This window comes from Oncorhynchus tshawytscha, unplaced genomic scaffold (genome assembly GCF_018296145.1).
Source record: "Oncorhynchus tshawytscha isolate Ot180627B unplaced genomic scaffold, Otsh_v2.0 Un_contig_17401_pilon_pilon, whole genome shotgun sequence".
NCBI classification, from domain to species: domain Eukaryota; kingdom Metazoa; phylum Chordata; class Actinopteri; order Salmoniformes; family Salmonidae; genus Oncorhynchus; species Oncorhynchus tshawytscha.
In genome coordinates, this window is record NW_024606431.1 from 1 (window position 1) to 8,481 (window position 8,481).

Genomic DNA, 8,481 nt, shown 5'->3' on the forward strand with positions numbered 1-8,481 from the left:
TCAGGCTGGTCCCCCTAGTATCCTCACCTCTGGTAGTCTGCTCCTATCAGGCTGGTCCCTCTAGTATCCTCACCTCTGGTAGTGTCCTCCTAGTATCCTCACCTCTGGTAGTCTGCTCCTATCAGGCTGGTCCTCCTAGTATCATCACCTCTGGTAGGCTGATTCCCCTAGTATCATCACCTCTGGTAGTCTGCTCCTATCAGGCTGGTCCCCCTAGTATCATCACCTCTGGTAGTCTGCTCCTATCAGGCTGGTCCCCCTAGTATCATCACCTCTGGTAGTCTGCTCCTATCAGGCTGGTCCCCCTAGTATCCTCACCTCTGGTAGTCTGCTCCTATCAGGCTGGTCCCCCTAGTATCATCACCTCTGGTAGTCTGCTCCTATCAGGCTGGTCCCCCTAGTATCATCACCTCTGGTAGTCTGCTCCTATCAGGCTGGTCCCCCTAGTATCCTCACCTCTGGTAGTCTGCTCCTATCAGGCTGGTCCCCCTAGTATCCTCACCTCTGGTAGTCTGCTCCTATCAGGCTGGTCCCCCTAGTATCATCACCTCTGGTAGTCTGCTCCTATCAGGCTGGTCCCCCTAGTATCATCACCTCTGGTAGTCTGCTCCTATCAGGCTGGTCCTCCTAGTATCATCACCTCTGGTAGTCTGCTCCTATCCAGGCTGGTCCCCTAGTATCCTCCTCTGATAGGCTGATTCCCCTAGTATCCTCACCTCTGATAGGCTGATTCCCCTAGCCATCATCACCTCTGATAGGCTAGTTCCCTAGTATGCATCACCTCTGGTAGTCTGCTCCTATCAGGCTGGTCCTAGTATCATCACCTCCTGGTGATCTGCTTTCTATCAGGCTGGTCCCCTAGTATTATCACCTCTGATAGGCTGGTCCCCTAATTGTCCTCACCTCTGATAGCTGGTCCCCTAATCCTCACCTCTGGTAGTCTGCTCCTATCAGGCTGGCCCTCTAGTATCATCACCTCTGATAGGCTGGTCCCCCTAGTATCATCACCTCTGATAGGCTGGTCCCCCTAGTATCATCACCTCTGGTAGGCTGATTCCCCTAGTATCCTCACCTCTGGTAGGCTGATTCCCCTAGTATCCTCACCTCTGGTAGTCCCCTGTATCCTATCCTCTGGTAGGCTGATTCCCCTAGTATCCTCACCTCTGGTAGTCTGCTCCTATCAGGCTGGTCCCTCTGGTATCATCACCTCTGGTAGTCTCTGCTCTCTATCAGGCTGGTCCCCTAGTATCCATCACCTCTGGTAGTCTGCTCCTATCAGGCTGGTCCCCTAGTATCCTCACCTCTGGTAGTCTGCTCCCCTATCAGGCTGGTCCTCTATCAGGCTGGTCCCCCTCACCTCTGGTAGTCTGCTCCTATCAGGCTGGTCCCCTAGTATCCTCACCTCTGGTAGTCTGCTCCTATCAGGCTGGTCCCCTAGCTGGTCTCCTATCTAGTATCATCACCTCTGGTAGTCTGCTCCTATCAGGCTGGTCCCCTGGTATCCTCACCTCTGGTAGTCTGCTCCTATCAGGCTGGTCTAGTATCCTCACCTCTGGTAGTCTGCTCCTATCAGGCTGGTCCCCTAGTATCATCACCTCTGGTAGTCTGCTCCTATCAGGCTGGTCCTCCTAGTATCCTCACCTCTGGTAGTCTGCTCCTATCAGGCTGGTCCCCTAGTATCCTCACCTCTGGTAGTCTGCTCCTATCAGGCTGGTCCCCCCAGTATCATCACCTCTGGTAGTCTTCGTCCCTATCAGGCTGGTCCTCTAGTATCATCACCTCTGGTAGTCTGCTCCTATCAAGGCTGGTCCCGTTAACTGCTAGTATCATCACCTCTGGTAGTCTGCTCCTATCAGGCTGGTCCCTAGTATCATCACCTCTGTAGTCTGCTCCTATCAGGCTGGTCCCTCTAGTATCATCACCTCCTGGTAGTCTGTTCCTATCAGGCTGGTCCCCTAGTATCCTCACTCTGGTAGTCTGCTCCTATCAGGCTGGTCCCCTAGTATCCTCACTCTGGTAGTCTGCTCCTATCAGGCTGGTCCCCTCTAGTATCATCACCTCTGGTAGTCTGTTCCTATCAGGCTGGTCCTCCTAGTATCATCACCTCTGGTAGTCTGCTCTATCAGGCTGGTCCCCTAGTATCATCACCTCTGGTAGTCTGCTCCTATCAGGCTGGTCCCCCTAGTATCTCACCTCTGGTAGTCTGCTCCTATCAGGCTGGTCCCCCTAGTATCATCACCTCTATTTAGTCTGCTCCTATCAGGCTGGTCCCCCTAGTATCATCACCTCTGGTAGTCTGCTCCTATCAGGCTGGTCCCCTCTAGTATCATCACCTCTGGTAGTCTGCTTCCTATCAGGCTGGTCCCTCTAGTATCATCACCTCTGGTAGTCTGCTCCTATCAAGCTGGTCCCCCTAGTATCATCACCTCTGGTAGTCTGCTCCTATCAGGCTGGTCCCTCTAGTATCATCACCTCTGGTAGTCTGCTCCTATCAAGCTGGTCCTCCTAGTATCATCACCTCTGGTAGTCCGCTCCTATCAGGCTGGTCCCTCTAGTATCCTCACCTCTGGTAGTCTGCTCCTATCAGGCTGGTCCTCCTAGTATCCTCACCTCTGGTAGTCTGCTCCTATCAGGCTGGTCCCCCTAGTATCATCACCTCTGGTAGTCTGCTCCTATCATGGTCCCCTAGTATCATCACCTCTGGTAGTCTGAGGCTGGTCCCCTAGTATCATCACCTCTGCAGTCTGCTCCTATCAGGCTGGTCCTCTAGTATCATCACCTCTGGTAGTCTGCTCCTATCAGGCTGGTCCTCCTAGTATCCTCACCTCTGGTAGTCTGCTCCTATCAGGCTGGTCCTCTAGTATCATCACCTCTGGTAGTCTGCTCCTATCAGGCTGGTCCCCCCTAGTATCCTCACCTCTGGTAGTCTGCTCCTATCAGGCTGGTCCCTCTAGTATCATCACCTCTGGTAGTCTGCTCCTATCAGGCTGGTCCCCTAGTATCATCACCTCTGGTAGTCTGCTCCTATCAGGCTGGTCCTGTTAACTGCTAGTATCCTCACCTCTGGTAGTCTGCTCCTATCAGGCTGGTCCCCCTAGTATCATCACCTCTGGTAGTCTGCTCCTATCAGGCTGGTCCTCTAGTATCCTCACCTCTGGTAGTCTGCTCCTATCAGGCTGGTCCCCCTAGTATCCTCACCTCTGGTAGTCTGCTCCTATCAGGCTGGTCCCGTTAACTGCTAGTATCCTCACCTCTGGTAGTCTGCTCCTATCAGGCTGGTCCTCTAGTATCCTCACCTCTGGTAGTCTGCTCCTATCAGGCTGGTCCGTTAACTGCTAGTATCCTCACCTCTGGTAGTCTGCTCCTATCAGGCTGGTCCCTCTAGTATCCTCACCTCTGGTAGTCTGCTCCTATCAGGCTGGTCCTCTAGTATCCTCACCTCTGGTAGTCTGCTCCTATCAGGCTGGTCCCCTAGTATCCTCACCTCTGGTAGTCTGCTCCTATCAGGCTGGTCCCCTAGTATCCTCACCTCTGGTAGTCTGCTCCTATCAGGCTGGTCCCCTAGTATCCTCACCTCTGGTAGTCTGCTCCTATCAGGCTGGTCCCGTTAACTGCTAGTATCATCACCTCTGGTAGTCTGCTCCTATCAGGCTGGTCCCTCTAGTATCCTCACCTCTGGTAGTCTGCTCTATCAGGCTGGTCCTTAACCGCTAGTATCCTCACCTCTGGTAGTCTGCTCCTATCAGGCTGGTCCCGTTAACCGCTAGTATCCGTTCTCCATCTCAGCCTCCCGTGGCCAGACTCCGCCGGACCGTCTGGTATCAGAGTTCTGATATAGATCCCTGGAGCATTCAGAGGCGTGTGCTGGAGGAGGAGAGAAGTTTGCCGTTTAAAATGTTACCACCTGCTGTGTTTAGCCAAACACTATCGCCGGGTGTACATTTGGTCTTTGAATAAGTGTGTGTGTGTGTGTGTGTGTGTGTATGTAAATGAGTGTATAAGGCCGGGATTCAATGGGATGGTGGATTTAGACATACGCAGCATTTAAAGGTAATTTCCCATTGTGTCGACATACGCAGCATTTAAAGGTAATTTCCCATTGAGTCGACATACGCAGCATTTAAAGGTAATTTCCCATTGAGTCGACATACGCAGCATTTAAAGGTAATTTCCCATTGTGTCGACATACGCAGCATTTAAAGGTAATTTCCCATTGTGTCGACATACGCAGCATTTAAAGGTAATTTCCCATTGTGTCGACATACGCAGCATTTAAAGGTGATTTCCCATTGTGTAGACATACGCAGCATTTAAGGTAATTTCCCATTGAGTCGACATACGCGGCATTTAAAGGTAATTTCCCATTGAGTCGACATACGCAGCATTTAAAAAGGTAATTTCCCATTGAAATAGACATACGCAGCATTTAAAGGTAATTTCCCATTGTGTCGACATACGCAGCATTTAAAGGTAATTTCCATTGTGTCGACATACGAGCATTTAAAGGTAATTTCCCATTGTTCGACATACGCAGCATTTAAAGGTAATTTCCCATTGTGTCGACATACGCAGCATTTAAAGGTAATTTCCCATTGTGTCGAGCATACGCAGCATTTAAAGGTAATTTCCCATTGTGTCGACATACGCACGTTTAAAGGTAATTTCCCATTGTGTCGACATACGCAGCATTTAAAGGTAATTTCCCATTGTGTCGACATACGCAGCATTTAAAGGTAATTTCCATTATGAGTCGACATACGCAGCATTTAAAGGTAATTTCCATTGTGTCGACATACGCAGCATTTAAAGGTAATTTCCCATTGTGTCGACATACGCAGCATTTAAAGGTAATTTACTGTGTCACATACGCAGCATTTAAAGGTAATTTCCATTGTGTCGACATACGCAGCATTTAAAGGTAATTTCCATTGTGTCGGCTATACGCAGCATTTAAAGGTAATTTCCACATTGTGTCGACATACGCAGCATTTAAAGGTAATTTCCATTGTGTCGACATACGCAGCATTGAAAGGTAATTTCCCATTGTGTCGACATACGCAGCATTTAAAGGTAATTTCCCATTGTGTCGACATACGCAGCATTGAAAGGTAATTTCCCATTGTGTCGACATACGCAGCATTTAAAGGTAATTTCCCATTGTGTCGACATACGCAGCATTTAAAGGTAATTTCCCATTGAGTCGACATACGCAGCATTTAAAGGTAATTTCCGAACATTACCTTTAAAAAGTGCTTCGCAGACTTTTACATTTGATTTCACCGTCATTTACAGACAACGTGAGATCGGATTGAATCCTGGCCTCAATGTATATATACCTCCATGTGTATCTCTTTAAGAAACCTCCTGCACGATCTCTAATGTTATTACAATGTATATATACCTCCATGTGTATCTCTTTAAGAAACCTCCTGCACGATCTCTAATGTTATTACAATGTATATATACCTCCATGTGTATCTCTTTAAGAAACCTCCTGCACGATCTCTAATGTTAAGGAATGTTGTGAGTGGCTCTAATGTTAAGGAATGTTGTGAGTGATCTCTAATGTTAAGAAACGTTGTGAGTGATCTCTAATGTTAAGAAACATTGTGAGTGATCTCTAATGTTAAGAAACATTGTGAGTGATCTCTCATGTTAAGAAATGTTGTGAGTGATCTCTAATGTCATTACCTGGTACTTCCTGTATATAGCCATGTTATTACCTGGTACTCCCTGTATATAACCATGTTATTACCTGGTACTCCCTGTATATAGCCATGTTATTACCTGGTACTCCCTGTATATAGTCATGTTATTACCTGGTACTCCCTGTATATAGCCATGTTATTACCTCCCTGTATATAACCATGTTATTACCTGGTACTCCCTGTATATAACCATGTTATTACCTGGTACTCCCTGTATATAGCCATGTTATTACCTGGTACTCCCTGTATATAGCCATGTTATTACCTGGTACTCCCTGTATATAGCCATGTTATTACCTGGTATCTGTATATAGCCATGTTATTACCTCCCTGTATATAACCATGTTATTACCTGATACTCCCTGTATATAGCCATGTTATTACCTGGTACTCCCTGTATATAGCCATGTTTTTACCTGGTACTCCCTGTATATAGCCATGCTATTACCTGGTACTCCCTGTATATAGCCATGTTATTACCTGGTACTCCTGTATATAGCCATGCTATTACCTGGTACTCCTGTATATAGCCATGTTATTACCTGGTACTCCCCTGTATATAGCCATGTTATTACCTGATACTTCCTGTATATAGCCATGTTATTACCTGGTAATTTCTGTATATAGCCACAGCATACCTGGTACTCCCCATATAGCCATGTTATTACCTTTGGTACTTCCTGTATATAGCCACAAGTATTACCTGGTACTCCCTGTATATAGCCAAGGTATTACCTGGTACTTCCTGTATATAGTCATGTTATTACCTGGTACTCCCTGTATACAGCCATGTTATTACCTGGTACTCCCTGTATATAGCCATGCTATTACCTGGTACTCCTCAGCCATGTTATTACCTGGTACTCCCTGTATATAGCCATGTTATTACCTGGTACTCCCTGTATATAGCCATGTTATTACCTGGTACTTCTGTATATAGTCATGTTATTACCTGGTACTCCCTGTATATAGCCATGTTATTACCTGGTACTCCCTGTATATAGCCATGTTATTAGCCTGTTACTCCTGTATATAGCCATGTTATTACCTGGTATCAGCATAGCCATGTTATTACCTGGTACTCCCTGTATATAGCCATGTTATTACCTGGTACTCCCTGTATATAGCCATGTTATTAGCTGGTACTCCCTGTATATAGCCATGTTATTACCTGGTACTTCCTGTATATAGCCATGTTATTACCTGGTACTTCCTGTATATAGCCATGTTATTACCTGGTACTTCCTGTATATAGCCATGTTACCTGGTACTTCCTGTATATAGCCATGTTATTACCTGGCACCCTGTATATAGCCATGTTATTACCTGGTACTCCTGTATATAGCCATGTTATTACCTGTATATAACCATGTTACTCCCTGTATATAGCCATGTTATTACCTGGTACTCCCTGTATATAGCCATGTTATTACCTGGTACTTCCTGTATATAGCCATGTTATTACCTCCTGTATATAGTCATGTTATTACCTGGGTACTCCCTGTATATAGCCATGTTATTACCTGGTACTCCCCTGTATATAGCCATGTTATTACCTGTTACTTCCTGTATATAGCCATGTTATTACCTGGTACTCCCTGCTATAGCCATGTTATTACCTGGTACTCCCTGTATATAGCCATGTTATTACCTGGTACTTCCTGTATATAGCCACATACCTGGTACTTCCTGTATATAGCCATGTTATTACCTGGTACTCTCTCATAGCCATGTTATTACCTGGTACTTCCTGTATATAGCCATGTTATTACCTGGTACTTCCTGTATATAGCCATGTTATTACCTGGTACTTCCTGTATATAGCCATGTTATTACCTGGTACTTCCTGTATATAGCCATGTTATTACCTGGTACTTCCTGTATAGCCATGTTATTACCTGGTACTCCCTGTATAGCCATGTTATTACCTTCCTGTTTATAGCCATGTTATTACCTGGTACTCCCTGTATATAGCCATGTTATTACCTGGTACTCCCTGTATATAGCCATGTTATTACCTGGTACTCCCTGTATATAGCCATGTTATTACCTGGTACTTCCTGTATATAGTCATGTTATTACCTGGTACTCCCTGTATATAGCCATGTTATTACCTGGTACTCCCTGTATATAGCCATGTTATTACCTGTTACTCCCTGTATATAGCCATGTTATTACCTGGTACTCCCTGTATATAGCCATGTTATTACCTGGTACTCCCTGTATATAGCCATGTTATTACCTGGTACTTCCTGTATATAGCCATGTTATTACCTGGTACTTCCTGTATATAGCCATGTTATTACCTGGTACTTCCTGTATATAGCCATGTTATTACCTGGTACTTCCTGTATATAGCCATGTTATTACCTGGTACTCCCTGTATATAGCCATGTTATTACCTGGTACTTCCTGTATATAGCCATGTTATTACCTGGTACTTCCTGTATATAGCCATGTTTTTACCTGGTACTCCCTGTATATAGCCATGTTATTACCTGGTACTCCTGTATATAGCCATGTTATTACCTGGTACTCCCTGTATATAGCCATGTTATTACCTGGTACTTCCTGTATATAGCCATGTTATTACCTCCCTGTATATAGCCATGTTATTACCTGGTACTCCCTGTATATAGCCATGTTATTACCTGGTACTTCCTGTATATAGCCATGTTATTACCTGGTACTTCCTGTATATAACAGTTGTTTTTTTACTCGTTATTATTCATTCCGTGTCACTATTTATTTTTTATATATTTTATATTTAACT

General features: G+C 45.4%; 1 long non-coding RNA gene across 1 annotated transcript; it reads right to left on the bottom strand.

The window, feature by feature from the left end:
• On the bottom strand, window positions 1–1,102 carry LOC121842169. Its single transcript, XR_006080973.1, has 3 exons — window positions 1,041–1,102; window positions 457–502; window positions 1–73 (listed from the first exon to the last, which is right to left on the bottom strand). It is a non-coding gene; the product is annotated as an uncharacterized LOC121842169 (long non-coding RNA).
• Between the last annotated feature and the right edge of the window lie 7,379 nt (window positions 1,103–8,481).